The 23,154-nt window shown below is 36.8% G+C and overlaps 1 protein-coding gene across 16 annotated transcripts in view; it reads left to right on the top strand.

Moving 5' to 3' along the window:
- The window catches only part of DMD (dystrophin), a 2,092,562-nt gene that overhangs the window by 1,146,182 nt on the left and 923,226 nt on the right, over positions 1-23,154 (top strand). The gene's annotated exons all lie outside the window — the stretch shown is intronic.

The following is a 23,154-nucleotide window of genomic DNA, read 5'->3' as shown; positions in this document are numbered from 1 at the left end:
ATTAGGTATTGTTTATAATGTTATGGGGCATCAAACCTGGTCAGTACTGTTTCTGGAATTCAAAGGGGCTTTGGACATCCTCCCGTCTTGTGATACTATTCCTCCCCTTGTATCTACCATTACTGCTTTTGTGATTTGCCATCATCCCCTGTGATGGTTCATGCTATGTGTCATTTCATGTCATTTTGACTGGGCCAGGGAATGCTGACATATTTGGTCCAATGTTTCTTTTGAGTGTGCCTGTGCAGGTGTTTCTGGATGAGATTAACAATCAAATAGGTAGGCCCAGTAAAGCATTACCCTCCCCTAATGTGGGTGGGCCTCATCCAATAATTTGAAGACCTGAATAGAAAATGAAGGCTTGGGGTGCCTGGGTGGCTCAGTCACTTGAGCTTCTGACTTCAGCTCAGGTCATGATCCCATGGTTTGATTTCGAGCCCCACATCGGGCTCACTGCTGCTGTCAGCTCAGAGCCCACTTTGCATCCCTTGTCCGCCCCTCTCTCTGCCCCTCTTCCACTTATACTCTCCCTCAAAAGTGAATAAACATTAAGGAAAAAAATGTCAATTCTTCCCAGAGTATGGGAGAATTCCTTCTGACTGAGTGCACCTGAACTGGGGCATTGACTTTTTCTTGCCTTTGAACTTGAGTTGACACATCAGCTCTTACTGAATCTCAAGCCTGCCAACCTTTGGACTGAAACCACACCATCGGCTCTCCTGGGTTTCTAGCTTGCTGACTCACCCTGCAGATCTTGGGACTTGTCAGCCTCTCTCATTGCATGAGCCAATTCCGTGTAATAAATCTCTTTTTATCCTATCGGTTATGTTTCTGTGAAGAACCCTGACTAATAAACTCCCTATTGCCCTTTCTACAGCTTTCGAGATCTCCAAAGCCACAGGCATAACGCTCCACTCCTGGTGATACCAGCTCTTTTGCTGATCTTTAATGATCAGATAATAGTTATTTAGGTCACTTATAAATTACTTTGTTCATGACACTTTACAGTCCCTTTCACTAAGGAATATGGGATGAGGCCAGAAGGTATTTAAATCAAATAGTGCCTCAACAAATACATTCCTTTTTAACCCCTCGTCACTCTCCTGAAATGGGACATGTACCATTACAACGTTAGTTCCAGTTGATTTTCCTGCCTTCTCAAGGATTTTTGCAAAACTGGGGAAAGATGCCTTCTGCCTTTGCCTAAGGGGCTCCATTCTGTTGGAAAGGTAGATAGACGATTTGGCACAAAGGAAAGGAATCAGCTTTGCCTAGGTCCCGAAGAGGTATTTTCTCTCTTTCATGACATTTTTACATGCCATTTGATGGTATTGCTTAAGCGGAAGTTTTGAAGTGAAGAGTTAGAAGAGGAAATTCCCAGAATATGAGAGGGTAGCGTAACTACCACTCTGCAGAGAAATGGCTGAGTTTAAATGAAGCAAACTCTAACTAGAGACCCTGATATAATTCTGAGTCTCTGGCTCTCTCAGAAAGGGGGCAGAAACAGTCCTGCCAGATGGGAAGAAGAATAAATCACTTGATGGAAATGCAGATATAAGTACCATAGAAACAAAAGCTGAAGAAGATCCTCAGGATTCTCTATCTAAACACCATCTCCTTTAGATGAGGGAATCAAAGCACAGAGAGGTCAAATAACACGCCTAGTGTTTCATCTTAAAAATCCCATTCAAGTCCATTTTAATAACCTGCTACTAAAAATGATGGAAATCATTCATTTTAAACTTACACCTTAAAAACAGCATTAGCCCTTTCCCCACTTATACTCATATCTTTTTCTTGAGTTGAGTTCATTAAGGACCATGGAAATATGGTTACAGATAGCGGTTAATTTTGTATCTATCTTCTGGCATCTTATGGACTCTAATACAAGAATTTTCAAATTATTTTAAAAATATTATTAAAATCGGCATAGTAAAGAACATGTCCCTTAAAGTACTACAAAATACACTTTTTTTTACACTTTCCTTTATTAACTTTAATATTTTTCAGGTAGAAAATTCTGAGTTAGATCTATTAGACAGCATTACGTATGTTTTCATCATTAAGATTAAAATATAATTTTACTTTAGAGTATTTGATGTTTCTAGCCTTTAAGAAGTCAACATTTAATCACATCTAAAAATTGCAGGATAAAATTTTGAAAGTCCTCAATTATTAACATTATTTCAAGAGAAAAAAGCCACTTTGCCACAAAACGTATATTTTTCTTTTATGAATTGAGTCTGGTACAGAATATTCTTTACGGTGAGGCTTAAACATAATAGAGTCTAGCTACTTCCATGAAAATACTTTTCAATGAGTTTCTGCTTTGACCCTGAACTGACCTTGTAATTAATGTTGTACACTATCCTTTCATTATATGCTGGATTATAAGGTATGACTTATTGGCAGCTTAAAAGCACAAAGTTGTGAAATGCAATTTATAACCATGAGAAAGGACTGAGCTTTGAGTGACAGTTAAATTTGAATAGATGGGTCAGTGTTATGAAACATGAATAATGAAGCATTTTAAACTCAAGTTTTTGGTTAAATCATTAATATGATTGTTTTAGAAGAAAGTCTGCATCTATCATGTAACCAATAAGATGTGTAAAAATGCAACATTTGTATTGTGTGAAATAATTAAAATGAAAACTGGTTTTCTACATTCATTCTTACATTGATTTTTAATTTAAATCACTTAGGTGTCACAAATAGGCTTCTTAATTTTAAGCTCTGTATGTTACAATTCTGTTTAAGCTGTTAATATAACTTCTCCTAGAGTGATACTGTTTAAATGGTGAATTTTCATTATCTAATGATAGTTACCATTTATTCAGTGCTTACTGTGTGCAAACATACTACACTGAGATCTTTTGCATATATTATTTAATCTTAAAAGCCTCACCTCAGATGATTCTGTTTACAGTGTGAATAGAATCCCCCTAAGTTGAACCAGGCAGACATTTTTGGTTGTTATACTCAGAGGTGCAAGAACAGTCCATCCCCCACAGTGCCCCTGGGCATGCAAATTGGTGAAACCCTGTTTGTAGTTAAATGCACCTAGAACCTAAATCCCTTTTACATGTAAAACAACGTGGATTGTGTGTGCGTGTGCGTGTGCGTGTGTGTGTGCATGTGTTTTGAGGGAGAGGAATCACAGCTTCAGTAGTTGTTGAATTTTTCAGGAATGAGTTAACAGTGTTCAGAGGTTTACTCAGAGCTATTTCCTATGTCAGAAAACTTGGAGAGTGGTGCCACTTGTGGGACTTGAGTGTCCCATACAAGTCTCCTGTATTCAGTTTGGCATTTGGAAATGTGCACATTACAGGGGAGTCTACCCCCAGGTACAAGTGTCTGAGCTCCTTAAAAAGGTCTTCCAGTGTGGCCCTACAAACATTTACACATACAAAATCATTTTTAAAATAAATAAATATTGCATTTGGTTATGAAATAAAATTTTCATTATCATTGTTAAATAAAATAAATTATTTCACTTCTCCCTTATAGTTAGAGCACTCTCTACAAGCTTGGGTACGTGATCTATCCATTCCATTTCAGATCGGTAATATAGGTGTTACCAATATTTGTCCTAAAAAGGTAGATATTAGGTCTATACAGTTCAGAACAACAGATCTAAACCCTGTGTTCTTTTAGTGTTAAAGGACACAGCCAGACAAATCTGGCTTCCCATACAGGCTGTTACTTAACTATATATTTGATGTTGGGCAAGTTGCTTTACCTCTGGGTTTTAGTTTCTTCATTTGTAAGATGAAGCTACTAATAGTACCTTTATCCCAGGGTTACTGTGGATGTAATAAAGCACCCAATGCAGTGACAGCAGATAAGGTAATCAACAAATACTATTTATCACTAGTATGTTGCATCACGTCTAGAATAGGCCATAAGTATATTTTTCACATCAGAGAGTATATAGTGCAAAAATCATGCCTAAATTAATAGGCATGCAGTAGGCCAATGAGAGAGAATAAACATTATGAATTCCTCCTGCCTTTTTGCTGAACACGTCTTTGGCTTTGCCTCCTCAGTTGTGTACCCCAACCCACCACTGAATTCTGAGAAGGGTGTGCCCATGGCCAGTTCTGTGATAACTGCCCTCCAATGATGAAAACACAAAGTAACAGAATGCAATGGCTGTCAGCTTACTCGTTTCTTTCTACCAGTAATATAAATGACACTCAATCCTATTGCTTTGTCATAAAGGGTAATGTAAATGAGCAGGCACCAGAAAAACACATAATGGTTATGCAAGATCATACACTGTGAGAACCTGATCCAGGCAGATCCAGATCAACTAGCTGAGTTTCTCTTAACTATTTACTACCACCTAGAAACAAGTTTTTCCATTTTGCAGTGTTGAGGTGTGTGTGTGTGTGTGTGTGTGTGTGTGTATTATACATTATATAATGGGCCTTTTCTTATATATCTGAAGCCAATCTAAGGCAGGAGAAATATCTGCTTGAGAAATATTTTGGAAAATTATGTTGATTCTGTTAAAGCAAAACTACTTGTTAGCAGTGTGTTTTATTTTTTTAATCAAAGTATTCATAAACAGTGGACATTACAAGCACCTCCAGAGTGCAGTGATCAGTCATTGGAACTTCAGGAATGAATTGTTTTCTAGAGCTTCAGACTGTAATTGAAATGACAGCAGAAGGAACGACAGACATACCTGCAAGAGAGGCCATTTATGTGCTTTGATTTTCAGCTAATTTACAGAGTCGTCAGGAGAAGAAAGATGCCTTTCTTAGTAAAAATCACTTAATGGTAGATTAACACTTGATATTAAATCTCTTCCCTCATTCCACTTTCTATCCCCATCCATTCAAGCCCTAATGAGCGTAGGGCAGCTACAAGACGCTTGATTCCTACATTACAGGTGCCATAATATCTGCCATTGATTACATCTCATTTGTTATTAACATAAACACACACATATAAAATACTGATTTTCTAAGTGTACCGTACATTGTCTGGAATAGTAATTGTCAATAATTTGAATGCTATCAAGGAAATTATACGACATGTCCAACAATATTACCTTAATAGTGCTACCATAGCAGTGTGGTACTGAGATCAAAAGTAATCACAAACTTTAACCTAAATGCAGTTAAGTTGAGCTAAAAATAGTTTCTCTAAAGTATATGTCTCATGGGTTTGCGATCAGTTTATACCAGGTGATAAGGATCTTCGTAAGTTATCAGTGATAAATCATGTGCTTAAAAACCCCAATTTTTTCCCTAAGATATTATAAGACATTTACATTTAGGATTGAAATAAAAAGATTCAGTCTTACTTATGAATCTTCCAATAACTAGCTTTTCATAAAAAAGTAAGCAGTTGCTCAACGCATAGGAAGATTTTTGTAAGCCAACCCCATTTTTATTTCGACAAATACTCTTCCACTCCATTTAAAATTGACTGTTTTTTTTCTTTCTTAAGAAAGGTACAACATGTTTCACATCAACTTTTCTTGAACCAGACTGCTTGTTTAAGTAAATATGGATGAAGTATGCATCTAAATTCAAACTTTCTGTCATGTTACATTTCATAGGTAGCCTATGGTCCTATTTATTCCTCAGAAATACTATGAACATAATCTTTATTTATTCTAACATAAACTAAACCATGTTATAAAATAGAATTGAAATACCCAAATTATGGAAACAGCCCAACTGTCCATTGACTAATGAGGATAAAGAAGATATGGCCTACAGTGGAATATTACTCAGCCATGAGAGAGAATGAAATCTTGCCATTTGCAATGACATGGATGGAACGAGAGACTGTTATGCTAAGTGAAATAAGTCAGAAAAGACAAATGTCGTATGATTTCACTCATGTGGAATGAGGAAGCAAAACAAATGAGCAAGGGGGAAAAAAGAGAGACAGAAGTAAAGCAAGAAACACAGCTTTAACTATAGAGAACAAACTGATGGTTACCAGAGGCGAAGTGGGGGGAATGGGTGAAATAGGTGATAGGGATCCAGGAGGGCACTTGTGATGAGCACCGGGTGGTGTAGGCAAGTGCGGAAACACTGTATTGTACACCTGAAACTAACATTACACTGTACGTCGGCCCATGGAATTTGAATAGAAACTTAAAAAGCAAGTGAATACATGTTTTTAAAAAACATATGTGTACATTTAAATGTATGGTTTTTAATAGTAAGGACATTTAATTTTTTTTTGTATATACTTCATCCATCTGAGTTTTGTATGCATTATTTGGGAACAATATATGAAACTAGTATAAACTCAATTTTGGTAAGCAGAAGCAAAATCATCCTATTATTCTACTCACTTTGTGCCAAGAAAACTTTATGCTTTGAAATAATTATACTAAGAATATTGTAGGAGAGAAATATTTTCACTGATTATTATATCTGTAAAAGTGTTAATTCCTCTAAATATAGGGATGAAATTTCAGTTTATTAGAAATAACTTTGTTTTATTTTTTATGAAATTTATTGTCAAATTGGTTTCCCTACAACATCCAGTGCTCATCCCAACAGGTGCCCTCCTCAGTGCCCATCACCCACTTTTCCCTCTCCCTCCCCACCCCCCATCAACCCTCAGTTTGTTCTCAGTATTTAAGAGTCTCTTATAGTTTGCCTCCTTCCCTCTCTGTAACTTTTTTCCCCTTCCCCCCCCACACCCCCGGTCTTCTGTTGAGTTTCTCAGGATCCACATAAGAGTGAAAACATATGGTGTCTGTCTTTCTCTGCCTGACTTATTTCACTTAGCATAATACTCTCCAGTTCCATCCATGTTGCTACAAATGGCCAGATTTCATTCTTTCTCATTGCCAAGTAGTATTCCATTGTATATATAAACATCTTCTTTATCCATTCATCAGTTGATGAACTTTAAACTTACAATTCAGTATGGATAGAATCTTTTAATAGGTACTTTCATCAACTAGAAAATCAAATATTTAGAAAAAATATAATTAAATAAATATTTACTTTTTTTTCTTTAATGTTTATTTATTCTTTGAGAGAGAAAGAGAGAGAGCATGGGCAGGGGAGGGGCAGAGAGAGGGAGACACAGAATCTGAAGCAGGCTCCAAGCTCTGAGCTGTCAGCCCAGAGCCCGACGCGGGGCTCAGAGTCACAAACCGTGAGATCATGATTTGAGCCGAAGTCGGATGCTTCACTGATGGAGCCACTCAGGCGCCCCAGTAATTCAACAAATATTAAGTGCAAACTAGGTTCACAGTTTGTGGAAAGTTCTCGGAACAATTTGCAAGGGGAGGAAACTGTTAACTAGCAATGATGAAGACGACAACAAGAGTAACAGTGAGCATGGATTGAGGGCATAGTATGTTCTTGCCCTGTGCTAAGTTTGCCACATGCTTTTCCCATTTATGAGGTTTGCAAGATTCTTCATACAAATCTTTCCAACCCAAAGTTTAGAAAGGTTAAGTAATTTTCACAATGTTACATAGCCACTGAGTATTGAAACCTAAATTTGCATTCCAGTTGGCCTGACATCAGTCTGGTGTTCTAATCACCACTGCCTCTCCTACATAACATTCAAAATCTAGGTGAAAAGAATGAGAAAAGAAAACAAAGATAATTTTTAAAAATTTTTTTAACATTTATTTTTGAGACAGAGAGAGACAGAGCATGAACAGGGGAGGGGCAGAGAGAGAGGGAGGCACAGAATCTGCAACAGGCTCCAGGCTCTGAGCTGTCAGCACAGAGCCCGATGCGGGGCTCGAACTCATGGACCGTGAGATCATGACCTGAGCCGAAGTCAGACGCTTAACCGACCGAGCCACCCAGGCACCCCGAAAACAAAGATAATTTTATACAACAGAATATCGCAAAATATTGAAGTATATAAACACATATATATGATATCCCTCTATCTTTACCATAGCAAAGATTCTGATATGAGCAACTTACATAGTTCATGAAGAAAATGTATTCATTACATTATCTGTGATTATCTATCTGTGTGTATGCTTGAGAACTCTGGCAACCAAACATCAGCTTGCAGGGATAGTTACAGAGAGCTCAATCTTTGCTTCCGGAAACTTACAGAAGAAAGATGAATAGATGAATAGGAACATGGAACAGAGTACACTGTCAAGTTCTACTAAAGCAATTGATGCAGTGGCTGCTGGCTTATATTGTTCTAGGCAAAAGGAGCCCAGGGAAGGGAGATGTAAACTTAAAAACAGAATTCTTAGAAGCAGATGGTAGCAAGAGGGAATCAAAGACCATTCCAAACTCCAGAAAGGCAGGAATTGAATAAACAATACAGAAGGGCCAAAGCCTTTGAAGGATGCAAAAGATGTGAATGAAAGAAAGGGAGAAAGAGAAAAGGAGAAAAGGAAAAAGAAAAAGGAAAAGGAAAACTTTCGTCAGGAAAGAAGAGGCGAAGAAAAACACTCCAAAGCTGAAAAATATTTTAATGAGCAAATTGAAGATATATACCATGCTGTTTCCTCATTGCAGCAAAAGACAAACTGGAGTGATTGACACTTTTAAAAAGCACAAATCTAAAAGGCAATGGAGGAAGAAGTGATGAAAATGTGTTAATACAAGAAAGGTGGTCCCAAGGTTTCAAGCCTCCTTGTGAGATAAATACATGTACATTTTCTTTAGTAGCCAAAGGAGGATATCTGGGAAAAAAATAGACAAAGATTTTCTGGTTTTCATATGCTTGGTTGAAAAAAAACAGTAAGGCTGTTTGACAGAAACTTTTCTATTAAATGAGAAAGTTAGGTAATCTCATAAGTAACTGTATGTCCCAGGTAGTGTATACCCCTTGTGTAGTTTTCCATGCTGGTCTTTAATAGCAATTTCTCCTGGGGTGAGCATTTTAAAGAAGTTATTTTTTTCCCTTTCTTACTGCTTATTTTCAGCATAGAATTAAGTCACAGATTTGGTTAGGAATAGATGGATCCTAGAGAGAAGTATGTAAGTGCTTTGAATTCAGAAGTAACATCAAATTAGATCATATTTAGTCATGCATGAGGTCAGAGGACAAAATGAGGATAAACTGTTCATTTATTAGCCAGCTTGGGTTCTTTTATGCAAATCCTGGGAAAAAGGCACATCACCATAGGATACATTCTTAACATCAATTTATTCCTGAAAGTTATTTTCATAGGGCACACTGCAGGCCATAGACGTGCCTCACAAATTCAAAAGGCTGAACCTTCTACATGCACAGCAATAAACTTGGAGAATAATTGTGAAGATGATGATTCTGGAACTTTTTAATGGCCCCAATCATTAGCAAAGATTAAAATTATATTCAACATTCTATATTCACCAAGGCAATAAAGTGGACTAATCTATTTTAAAGGGGTTTTAAAATACAGAGATGAAATAAACAAAATGATTTTGATTTAAACTTCAAAAAAAAAACATAAATTAATCGAATGATTCTTTTTTATGAGTGTTCTGATTGAAGTGATTATATTTAGCCAAGGGAGAAGAGGCGATGGGGAAGTATGGGTATGGCATGGTACTTACTTAGAGGATTATATTGTTTGGTTTGTGCTAAGCAATTACTATGTGCCAAACATTGTCCTAGGAGCAAAGGCTGCTAAAATTATGTGGTGAATACTTCCCATGTGGTTGACAGGGAACATGAATAGATCTAGAATGAATGGGAAAACTCCATGTTTTCAATGTAGACACCTGACTTCACATGGAAATACTGAATCAAACAAGGTAGTTTTTATGCAGACAGGATTTTTAGTGAAGCAGAATGACCATGCCATCAATATAGCACCTGTCATAAAACTGATAATTTTGATCATTTGTGCTTTCATTGTAAAATTAGTAAAAATCTAAGGAGAACAAATGGATAATTTTTCTGTATAATTTGAAGCATGGATAACTTTGATTTTTTTTTTTTGTAATTGAGTTCTCCCTAGAAAACACACACACACACACACACACACACACACACACACATAACTGTCAAGACTCCTTTTAGATATTTTTCTTAAAGGGTATATTATCTCAATATGTCTATTTTTTATGTATAATGTTTTTTGAGTATTTTTAGTGTTGTTGATCTGGATGCAATGAAACCAGTCGTTAGCAGTGTAAGGAAGAAGTAGAAAGCCTGAATCCAGAGTGACTTTTATATTAACTTCATTGGTTTCATGCTATGCGGTGAAAATATGACATCGTCCTTGTTGAATATGTTTATGGGACAGATGTTCAGACCCCAGATCCAGTAGTTTCTAGTTGAGATTTACTTGGAAAAAAATGCATTTTCTCAACTGCAAAACGCACAATATGCCTACCTCACAGGCGTTTTGACATGAATAACTGGTATGATAAGAAAAGAATTTGTATACTGTCAAGTGCTAGGTCAACATGTGGAGTTTACTTGTTATAATGCTTACATATAAATTATATATATATGTATATATGTTGCTGTTTAATTTTCAACTTTAGAGTTCATTTGTGGTTCAAATAAGTCATCTTATATTTCTGGTCCCATTTTAGAGGTTTCTAGCTGTTCTTAAGGTATGAAAGTTTGATCTTTATCAATATTCATTACAAGAGGTTAAATAATTATTTCCAAGCAGATTTCACTTGAATACTTTTGTTTGTTTCTGAGAATTTTTTTTTTGCTACTAGAGCCGTCCAAATTCATTTCCATTAACTATGCTAACAGATTTTAAACAGTAATGCTTGAATATGTAAAAAATATGCCTATATATGGTAAATGGCATGTGAAGAGCAGAGGTGAGGGAGTCATATGATCATATTTAAAGTCTTGGAAAAGTCTGCTTGTCTTACCAGTGGTTGACTGGCTCATGCTGTGGATGGACAATGTTGCTTGAAGTGATTGAATGAAGTGCCTCTTAAGCACTCTGGTAAATGTAACTGGGATCTAACTAACTTGGACTTCACCTCCCCAAGGAAACATCCATAACTTTCTTTTTTAACATGGTAACAGTCAACAGTCTGTAGTCTATGTTATACTCCGGCCATTCACTATTAATAAAATATTCGCGTTGGATGATTTTGCTATGTTCTTGGTTCCTTTTTTTTTTTTTTTGCTATGTTCTGTGAATAGATCTCTTAGAATTTTCTTTATTATTTATGAGAGCTTTCCACTGTTATCAGTGTGTCCAAACCATGGGCTCCTATCTTTGTTTTGGTAATAATAATCCTTGGATTATGCAAATTAATAACAAACATTTTTCTCATTGCTAGAACCTTAGAAACTGTTGTGGGAACCATTAAGCACGATTTACTGCGGTTTTAATTTAAGAGCTATGTCAAAGCAACACAGAGTCGTATTTTGTTGCAGCAGCTACAAAGTCAGAGACCTGAGTTCGAGTTGTGATTCCACAGATTTCTAACTATGTGATAGTGGGCTTGGTTTACTCTTGAAGCTTTGAATTTTTCATCTATAAAATGAGGTCACTGGGATGATTATATCAGAATGCATGTGAAATATTTAGCGTAAAGTTAGGGGATTTATTATGTCAGGGATTATACTGTGCACTTGGAATACAAACCTGGATAATATATGACCTCTGACTTGAAGAAGGCTAGAGTCTAGCATAACATATAGGCAAATAAATTGCTTGTCATTTTTCCAGGTATGTGTTTGTGTGTTTGTGTGTGTGTGTGTGTGTGTACTATATATATATGTGCTTACTAAGTACTTAACGCACACTAACAGCTACTACTGTTAAACATTTTCTTGTTAGTATCATGAGCTTACAACTGCATAAAAATAGTTTTGATTTATAGAAAGTCAATTCAGAAACAAGATTTTATATAAATGATGTGAGGGGCTCCTGGGAGTCTCAGTTGGTTGAGAGTCCGATTCTTGATTTTGGGTCATGATCCCAGGGTCGTGAGATTGAGCTCTGCATGAGGCTCCACACTCAGCATGGAGCCTGCTTGGGATTCTCTCTCTCTCTCCTGCCCTCTACCCCCTTCCCTACTTTCTCTCTAGAAACAAAATAATGTTGATGAAGCAAGAATTAAAATGAAGGATCAACACTTACTGTCTAAATTAGTTGTCTTTTCTTTTATGTTTACAACATTTATAGGAAAATGCTTTGTATTTCATGTGGTGTAGAGAAATAAAATGCACTGTGATGTAAATAATCATCGCCGTTGCTGTTCAACTTTTATTCGTAATTTACTAACCACTTACTTTTTGCTAAAGCCTCTAGCAAGCCCTGTGGGGAGGGTTTCAGATGATTCATATACAGAACTGCTCTCAAGGAATGTAGGATTTTCTTAGAGAGGGAAAATAAATACTTTCCACAACTAAAGAATAAGCAATGTCTTCAAAGTAATCTTACTGATGAAAAGACGTTATATCAAATGACGTTGCCATTCTCACTTCCGTATTGCTGATTGTCTGTTAAATATAGTTTGGAAATCTGGGCTCAAAAACCCAGAGCCACGTCAAACTCCCTTTTGCATCAGATCTGTCATCGCCGTCTTTATTTCATCGGTCCGTCACACTACGACCACCACCACTTGAAACATAGCCCCCTCCTCCAAATGGAGATATTTTACATTACCCTCACTAACATTATTATTTTCAGAAAGTGGAATACTTGTGTTGTAACACCTGAAAGAATAGAGGGAAGTGGAAGCAGTTTGAGGCAACGGGCCATGATTCAGAAGGCCAGGGCTGTCACTTGCTGAAGTCATAGAATTTCCCCGAGCCTGTTTCTTCACCTGGGAAAGGAGGAACGGTCTTTAAGTCCTTTGGAACTCTTTTGATGATACATCTCTGGCCGTATCATCCCAAACCTGCACTTGACTCTCTCTAAGCTTGCCTCGTGCTTTTCCACCCTCAGGCTCTCTTGCTTGCCATTTATCCTCAGGCAGTGTACGACTAGCATTCATCATGCCATGACCTCTGCTCGAGACCCACCGCCTCCGTGAACACTTCCCTTATCTACTCCCAGAAGCCACCTCTTTCTTCAAATCCGATGCAGCCTATCTGAAATTTACTGTGTACTGCCTCACCCTTTTATGAATACATGACCCCTAGCCTTAGCTTGAGTAAAGATGTTTTAAGTTTGTGTATTTATTTTGAGAGAGGCCGAGAGAAAGAGAGAGAATCAGGTGGACAGAGGATCCCATGCAAGTTCTGTGCTGACAGCAGAGAGCCCTTTGTGGGGCTCAAACTCAGGAACTGTGAGATCATGACTGCAGTCACTAGTAACCACTTCAGTAAAGGCAAAGTGTGTAAAGACTTTTTCATCTCTTATCAAACATCGAGTTTTTTTTTTTTTACCTACTAACAATCAGTGGGACTCTTGAGTGATTTTCTAAGAAAGTGAATATTACAACTTGTAAGGCATGATTATCCTCGTCACTTGTAATTATGCAGCATTATGTCAGTGAGCGCAAAACCATTGTGGTTCTTTTTCACGTTTCTTAAAATAAGCTCTTCATAACCTCAGTGATATCGGCAATAAATCTACATAAATTTTGTTTTTAAAGAGAGGATTAAAAATGACGTTTCAAACCAGTTTTTATTTTGCAAATTATCTGTAAAAATGTCCATGTGTTATTTTCTGTGAAATATAGAGATAATTTCTTTTAACATACTCCTAATTCTGTCGGCCATTGTCTTAATTCTAATTCTAATGCCAAAACTGTTTTAATCCACTGAACACGAGGAATGAAACTATGTATCTTGCTCAAAACACAAAAGTGATAAACTGTATAATATACCTATTATATGTAAGAAATGAGTAATGAGTAATGAGTCCCATGTGTTAAATTACATTCCATAGATTTCAAAAAATGTGTTTTACCACTTTAATAGTTTAATAATAATTTCTAGTTAGGTATTTTTTTAGCCTGTCTTGCTTTTTAAATTTTTAATCTTTGATGAAACAATTCACATACTCTTTATAACCTTCTAATAGATTTTTAATGGCGTTGTATAGAGGTAGTTGTTCTTGAGTAGTTAACAGTGTAAATGCTTTCTTAACAAAAAGGAAATTGGTCTTTAATTTATAGTAAATACACTCATATTATTCTCAGCTGTTAACTATTGAGTCCTAGAATTAAAGAATTCTATTGTTAAGACTAAAGTGAATATTACTATAAGAAATTATTCTTTCCATTAAATTTAACTTCATATACATTATGGGTAGCACCAGTGAGTAAGTCTATTAAATGCAAAAGCTAAAACATTAGTGGTGGTGGTACAACATACAAAGAAAAAGATCTCTCTAAAAATGAATAAAAACAGTGAGCAGTACAAACACAGTGAATGAGCCCAAGGTGGCTTAGTAAAAGAAAAGCCAAAATATATCAAAAATAGTGGTTTGTTGTTGTTACTTAGTTATCTTATATAAATAGACCTTGATTTTTTTGGTTGTAAAGAGAATTCTCCAGGAAGGTTTCCCTCAAGACCCAAAGAACTCTCTCCCTGAATAATTATAAAGTCAGTTCCATCGTTGAAAGAAAGAGAGAGAGAGAGAGAGAGAGAGAGAAAGAGAAAGAAGGAAGGAAGGAAAAGAAAAGAAAAGAAAAGAAAAGAAAAGAAAAGAAAAGAAAAGAAAAAAAAGAAAAGAAAAGAATGTTATGAAAGAAATCAAGAAAGAAATGTAAATGATGAACATTTTGAGAAAATATAAAGCCCAAGTAGTACACTGGAAAAAAGTCAACAGATAGTTTTGCAGCTATTTTGCTGATACAACATAACACAGTACATGTTTTGGCTTTGGAGTCTCTACCTGTATCTAATGTTACATCATCACTCATTGTATCATACATACAATGATAATGTATATTGTACAAATCAATGTATATTATACAAATCAAGGACAAATGACAAGTGAAATAAAGGAGATAACCTATGCAAAGTTCACAGCCCGGTCCCTACAACTATTTAAAACAGAAATAGTAAAATAAGTTTGGTTTCTAATCAGAAAGCTATTTAGTAGAGGTTCAAACATTTAATGTCATTTATTACTTTTGCTGCTCTTGTATCTTTTTTTTAATGTGAGACTGGAAGAGAAATAGACATAGAAGGGACTTTATGTCAAGGGCCCCTCATTTATGCTGTCGCTGCTTTAATAGAAAGAAGACGAATGCAGTAGGAGTTTCACAAAGGTGGAATAAACCAATGGATTGAGAAGCCTGAGAAGCATTCTGGGAGTTACTTCTGTCTCATCGAGACTGAGGCACGTTATCATGCATAATCTAATGCTAAGAAAGCTTTTAAACCGCTGGAAATTGAACCCGGAACATATCGTTAAGCCAGCTTTTTCATCTTGACACCAAATCCTAGCAGGAGCCAGCCTGTCAAGGATACTGCTGCTCCCTGGGCAGACCTTGCGTGTTGAAATAAAGAACAATATTTTCGTGAAAGTTGTGTGCATTGAAGGAAAGCTAGCCATTTTATATATGATGATGTTAGTATCTTCCTAGGTAAGCTGATAAATTATCAGGTTAAACACTTTCCAGACTGGTACTATTCAGAAGTATTCATTAAACCTAAGCCCTTATACTCATCAATACGTTCACTACTAGCTATGAGAAATTCTTATAATCATTTTATGTTCTTTCATTTTTTAAATGAATTCATGTTGTAAATATATGGATATTATTTAATTCTAATGGTTTATATCTGTTTTAATGACATAGTTAACTGTCACTTTTAAAATCTGTGAATAGGGCCCCTTTGAAATGCTTTGGACTCGGGAAATCTGATGGGTTTGGGTTTAGCTCCGGCTACAGATCACCTGTGGAGATTGGAACTGCCAAAAAAATGGCTTAAGCAGCCCTTTGAGTATTCTTAAATAGGGACATTTTCCAGAGCATTGGTTTCTAAAGCTTCCGTTCTTTCGTGATGTCGAGCTTTCAGGATTTAAGTGCAATATTTACTCAACATCTAAGCTGCGTTTTTTATCAGACATATTCTTATACCTTTCATAATCAAATTGCTGATCATTGAAATATATATTTACTTTCCACGACCCTGAAAGAATTCTCCTTGGTGTTTCTTTGATGTGCTTTTTGATGTGTGGAGTATGAATTCAATTCAAGAATAACAGAGATGTTGCAAAGAAAAACGTAGAAAATCAGCTTTTCTTAATAGTCTGTCAAAACTGTCAGTTCGCAGGTATCAGCACTATTTTTCCAAAGGTGCCTTCTCTTCTCTGAAAAATCAGCTTTCAGTGTGAGGCCACCAGTGTGCTCCCATGGTGCCTGGGAAGATACGTGGCCTCAGGAACTGGCATGGGCTCTGGTTGGAAGAGCGGTCTTTAAGCCAGAATTGGGCTACTTCTTGGTTGCCTCATCGTAAGCAAATGGCAGAGAATGCTTCCCTCTTGCAGTGCCTGCTGCTGGATATTAAACACACGAGTGGAGCTGTCTCCGCAGGCAACTGGCTGGCCTCTCAGGCAGTGCCTCATGGGAAGCCTGTGTTAAAGCATCTCCATTTGACCAGTGTCTGTCCCTCAGCTTTGGGTCAGCTCACATAGATTGGATTGCCCTACGAGAGAAAAGTCAAGATTAAAAGTTACATCCAGAGAAGAATACCCTTTCATTTATAGGAATTGCTCTACCTTTTCAAGACCTGGATAGTTGAGTCTGCCAGAGTAACTGAGTTAACCGATTTCGTGATCAAAGTTAGAGCATTAGAACAATGGTGTGGGATGGTTCTGAGGAGCATTTTCTTAGGGTTGTGGAAAAGCCCAAGAAATTATCGCCACCTCAAAAGGGAGCTTACCACTCTAGAGGCTGAAAGGTAGGAGGTTTCCTTCTTAAGAGAGACAATCTTGTGCTCCTTGCTTGCTCATTCCCCAGGCTTTCATGTAGATAGAAACCCTCTCTCATCTGAAGACACGCTTCCTTCAACTTGTTAATGTCAGAGAACTGAGTGTGTCTTTTACACATTTTCCTGAATATCTACCTACTTTTCCCATTTTGTCTCTGAAAATAATCTAACCTCCCTCCAAAGGAACTTCTTGAACTTTCTAAATCCATGCCGTTGCTGTTGACTTTTCCAGGTAAACTAGGAGGGTAATCTTTGTTTCAAATTCTTGAAGATCTTCCTATGTCACTTCTTTGGATCGACCTTATTTAACTTATGATCTCTTGGTGTGGACTCATTAAACATGATAATGCAGGTGAAGAATCTTTATTAACTCTCTAGCACCAAATGTTGGCTGTTGTTTATAGTAGTAGCTTTAAGATGCCACTTGGTTTTTAAATCTTTCACCAAGTGTTGCTTGTGTGTAGATCTTTACTGTTTTGTGAGAAGTTTTCTGAACGGTAGGGCTTTGAACATCTAGTTCTTAAACCACATTCAAAAGCAGAGTGGAAAGACTAAAAGAGATCGGCTGTGATCATTTGGGGCTGGGGGGGAGTGTTGCCAAGAGAATTTTGTAAGGTGACAAATCGGTTCTATCTCTTGGCTATGGTGATGGTTACATGACTATGCACTCGTCGAAACTTACAGAACTTTACACCAAAGGAGTGGATTTCATTATCTGTAAATTTGTTTCTTTGTTTGTTTGTTTACAAATGGTAACAGTTACAGGTTTATTTGGCAGTGAGATAGAATGATAGTAAAAAGGTCAGAGAGCATGCTTTTATCCTATATTCAGTCTCCATTCTAAATAAAAATGTCCTTGTTTTAAATAAGAGAAAGCTTTTTAATTATTATTTTTCAGATCCACAGAGATTGAACTAAGTAAAGGCCTTAAAAATTTCATAGGAGATAAACTAAAGCTTCAAATGGAAAGCCAGATGGAACAGAACCACACATCATTCACCCTGGTGATACTAAGAAAAAAGTTACGTTAAAATCCATGTGGTAAAATACAAACAATACTGCAGCCAACAAAGATAGATTCTTTCTTAGTAATTACAAAATTTGGAGACGATAGTTGCAAAATTAAAAAGAAGAAAAAAAAGCGATCAACCTCCATGTTTGGGGAAAATAGGTGGGTGCCTAAATAGTAGCCTGGTATAGACAGAACCATTTAACAATCCGTGTCATTTAAAGATCCTGAAGTAAGTAGAGACTTGGAAAATTGAGTGTCAGAGAGGAATCTGTGCTCAAAGCTCAAGAAAAAGTGAATTTTAGCTAGATAAAGAAAAACCACTATCAAACTTAAATATTTTTTATAATTTGAGGAAATATTAAAAATAGATGTTCTTTAAAAGCCAATTGTTTATTTTTCTTAGTAAATCCAATGTATGTGGATGGTTGATGCCTTTAGCAACCATTGACTAGTTCTTTTACCATGATTTTTTTGTAGTTCCGAGTCTTTGTTTAAATTCCATGCAGTTAACGTACAGTAATATTAAACTACCTGTAAATTTAAAACACACATTTACTTTTTAGAAAGGAGATACCTAAGTATTGCTTATTGAATGGATCTCCAGATAAAAACACTTTTAATTTCATGTTTCAGCCTAGGTTTCATGCCATCCAGAAAGCCTTTTCCTGCTTGTCTTCACATACAGGTGACACTCAGTGATTTCCCCTTGGAGTTCTGGGTGCACATTAGATGAACCTCAGTCTTAGGACTTGTCATAGCAGACTGGAATTCTTTATTTTTATGGAGTAAAAGAAAGTGGTTGGGACCATTCACTTTTGTACTGATGGTGCCTAACAGTCGTTGACACATAGAAGACACTTAACTATGGAACTTTTGTTTATACCAAGGTTGATGATGGATTGATTGATTTCACAGGTCCTACTCTCCACTGTAGTCTCTTAAGGCCCCTCTGCCTGGAAACCAATTCTTTCCCATCGTCCATCAGCTCCTCTCCTTTTCTTACTCTATCTAGGTCAGCCCACTTCTTTTTGATCCCTTTGAAAGTTAAATTAAGTAATTTCTACTATTTTTCTTTAGTCATTGCTTCATAAAACAGCCTTTTCCCTCTGCTTATAACAGCTATTGAGACATTTACATATATTTAGAGCTTCTGATTGAGAGCTTGAATTTGAGCCACTCTCTGAGATTGGTTTTCAGACTTTACCATCTTTTACCTGTCTGACCTGGAACAAGTAGCTACAATATCTGATTCTATTTCCTCAGTTGTAAAATGGGGGAATAACTTTACCTAGCCCATGGGCGTTAGGTGAAGACTAAGTGAGAAATTGCTGATTCAGTGCTTAGCACCGTGTGTGGCACGTAGGGAGCCCCCTAAGACTATTAACTAGTGTCACATGTTTTCAGTGAAATCCATGTGTCTACATGTCCTTACATTCTATGTCTTAGTGGCTTAATTTAACATATGAAGAAAAGACTTTTTATGTTAAATGATTTGCCATGAGACTGCAGAACTAGTGTTGATCAGCCATATCCTAGATGTTTTATCTAGGATAAACATATATATATATTTAATGTACTATACAAAATATACAAATAAATATATATAAATATATAAATATAAATAAATATAAATGTAAATAAATATATAAAGTGTATTGCATAAATACAAATATATGCAAATATATGCAAAATGCATCGATATATGCATATTTTATGCATAACATATATGCAAAATATATTGCATAAATATATATAAATATAGCACATTTCCCCACTCTTATTACCTTTTATCAAGTTTCACCATTCTGCAGAGAAACTTGTCACAGAATTCTGGTTCATCTATGTATTCTCAATAGCGCCTAACATATCCAGAAATATCCCTACCCCATTGCCCAGAAGTTATAGAGTAGAAATCCTCTAAAGACAAGGCTCAGAGTGTCCAGTTTTCCAAAGGGTAGGGATAATGATTACTGGTCTTTATTTTCATGAACTCCTAAGGTTCATTTCCCTAATGGTCACACATTGACTTTTAGCCTATAGTGAAGAGAGAGAAAAACCTGTCCACTCATTTCTAGAAAATAAGTCTCTCTTCATTCCAGTTGAACCAGTTTAGGACATGACACCCCTCTTAATCCAGTCACTAGGAAAATTCCAGCCCTGATTGACTTAGACTATGGAGGGGTGGGTGTCAGGACAGAAATTGCAACACAAAACACAGTATATCTATCGGTAAGGAGAACCACCTACATTTTTTTTAAATACCAAGTAGTGGAAAAATGTGTTAATTCTTTCGTGATCTGTTATGTACTTTTCCTGATCATTAGGAAGGTAATGGTGGCCATTATAAGCAAGAATGCTTTATTGTTTTTTAACTTTTTAAATGTTTATTTATTTTTGAGAGAGAGAGAACACACAAGCAGGGGAAGGTCACAGAGAGAGAGAGAAAGAGAGGGAGAAGGAGACAGAATCCAAAGCGGGCTCCAGGCTCCAAGCTGTCAGCACAGAGCCCGATGCAGGGCTTGAACCCATAAACCAAGAGATCATGACCTAAGCCGAAATTAGACGCTTAACCGACTGAGCCACCCAGGCACCGCAAGGCGAGAATGCTTTATCATGACACTACTCTCTTAATGATTCTTAAAAATAAAAAAAATTTAAAGTGAATAGTGTATGAAATAAAATATCCGGTGAACCAAGAGAATTGTGATGAGCTTTGGAGGATTTTTGGTAATGTCCATGATGTGTGCAAAGTATTCCTTGTCAAGCAGCTGTGACTAGAGTTACAGGCTCCCTAAAGTTCTTTCTGTTTGTTTTTGTACGTTTTTGTCCTGAAGCTATTTTTTACTCTGTATACCTAAAGCTTTTTCTTTTCTTTTTTTTTTTTTTTGGCATTGTAAATAATCAAAATTAGACCAATCCAATAGGCAGAAAACAATCTTAGTTATATTGTTGACACAAATAAGCATGTAAATTAGAGCACACTATCACTATTCACATGCCTCTGTAGACTGCTTTGAGAAAGATTAGCCTCAAATATGGACAACTTTTCTACACTCCTAAAGAGTCAAGGAAACAGGGCAGATAGTGTGGTTCCTTGTTAAATTGCGTGGAGTTGGTGGTTATATGCGGTGTTCAAAGGTGTTTATTATAAAAAAAGAGCTGTTTATTATTGTAATATCTCTGGCTTGACTGAACTTAAAAAAATAAAATTCTGTATCAGCTATTCTGCAAAAAATTAAGAAAGATTAGCCTCAAATAAGGACGCAATTTCTATACTCCTAAAGAATCAAACTGGGGTGACTATTCATATTAATACATCCACATTGATCATAATCTACATTTTCCCCCCAAGAAAGATGCCAATAAATGTACACAGTTTTCATGTAAAAGTGTGAATCACCTGTACATGGGGATAATCATGTTGACCAAAAGGCCCATTACAGGGATTAAAAATAATACATATGAGACACCCAACTTAGGATGTGCTTCAAAGCAAGACTAAAAAGATGGAAACTATGATATTCTAGCATTTTTAAAAAATTTTTTTCAACGTTTATTTATTTTTGGGACAGAGAGAGACAGAGCATGAACGGGCGAGGGGCAGAGAGAGAGGGAGACACAGAATCGGAAACAGGCTCCAGGCTCTGAGCCATCAGCCCAGAGCCCAACGCGGGGCTCGAACTCACGGACCGCGAGATCGTGACCTGGCTGAAGTCGGACACTCAACCGACTGCGCCACCCAGGCGCCCCTCTAGCATTTTTAAAAAAAAAAAATTTTTTAGTGTTTATTTATTTTGGGGACAGAGAGAGACAGAGCATGAATGGGGGAGGGGCAGAGAGAGAGGGAGACACAGAATCGGAAGCAGGCTGCAGGCTCTGAGCCATCAGCCCAGAGCCTGACGCGGGGCTCGAACTCACGGACCCCCAGATCGTGACCTGAGCTGAAGTTGGACGCTTAACCGACTGAGCCACCCAGGCGCCCATGATATTGTAGCATTTTAGCGATCTATACTTTAAAAAAAAATTTACTAATGTATACATAGATGGAGAAAAGTGAAGGTATCACATGCATATAACCCCATGTATTTTCACAAATAGAACACAGCTATCTAATCAGCACCTCCTTTAATAAACAAAAAATAAGTAAATAAAGCATTCCAGAAGCCTGGCAGCTCCCCCTTTCTGTCATTAATCCTTCCAAGAGTAATCACTAATCTGATTTGTAATAGCATAGAGTAGTTTTATCTTAGTATTTGTTTTGCTGAATCAGACCACATGTAATATTTTATGCCTGGTTTTTGGCTCCTTGCATTTATCCATTCTCTTGTGTGTAATTGTTGAACATTCGTTTTCAGGGCTGCATAATATTCCATTGGTGAATATAACAGTTCTATTGTTTAGTTATTATGAATAGTGTAGCTATGGGCATTCTAATATGTATTTTATGCACAAATGTACATATTTTTGATGAGTATATGAGTTTGCCAGGTTTTAGGGTACATTATACACATTTAGTCTTAGTAGATATTGCCAGACATCATAAGTGCACAGTTGGTAAATTTAGTAATCTGTACTTTTGCTACAGAAAAACGACATTTGTAAGTGATGGTGTATATATGTACATATGTGTCTGTCTATATGTAATTTTGTTTAATATGTAATTATAAATATAATTATAGACAAATATTTATGCATATTTTCAGTGTACATTTCTTCACTTAAAATAAGTATGTATACTTGGGGCACCTGGGTGGCTCAGTCAGTTAGGCCTCTGACTTCGGCTTGGGTCATGATCTCACTGTCCGTGAGTTTGAGCCCCACGTCGGGCTCTGTGCTGACAGCTAAGAGCCTGGAGCCTGCTTCGGATTCTCCGTCTCCCTCTCTCTCTGCGCCTCCCCTGTTCATGCTCTGTCTCTCTCTCTCTCTCTCTGTCTCAAAAATCAATAAATATAAATAAATAAATAAATAAATAAATAAATAAGCACGTATACTGCAGTTAAACTCAGTTTGCAGAAGACTTGTCCACCCAGACATGCGGCAAGTGCTATATCTCTTAGAATAATCTGGCCGCCTTTCTGGTGTATGTGGTCAAAATGATATCCCACTCAGGATGACTGCAAGACCCTATGCATCGTTTGAGAAGCAGAAAATTATGGCCCTTCCTCTGGGAAGTTTTCACTGTCTGGGGCCAGTTTTCACTGCTTGAAAATTTCAGTTTCTCTTCCCCTCTCAGCAGGGTGCCTTGGTGGCCCTGTTATTAAATCTCTTCCCACCTCAAAGATCCCATTTCAGAGGATTGCTGTTGTTCTCTGAGTGCATTTATTGCTGTCTGAATTCCATATTCCCATTAGCAGATC

Source organism: Acinonyx jubatus, chromosome X, assembly GCF_027475565.1.
Source record: "Acinonyx jubatus isolate Ajub_Pintada_27869175 chromosome X, VMU_Ajub_asm_v1.0, whole genome shotgun sequence".
Lineage (NCBI taxonomy): Eukaryota > Metazoa > Chordata > Mammalia > Carnivora > Felidae > Acinonyx > Acinonyx jubatus.
Note: the sequence above shows the minus strand (reverse complement) of the source record. Positions and strands in the feature narration are given on the sequence as shown.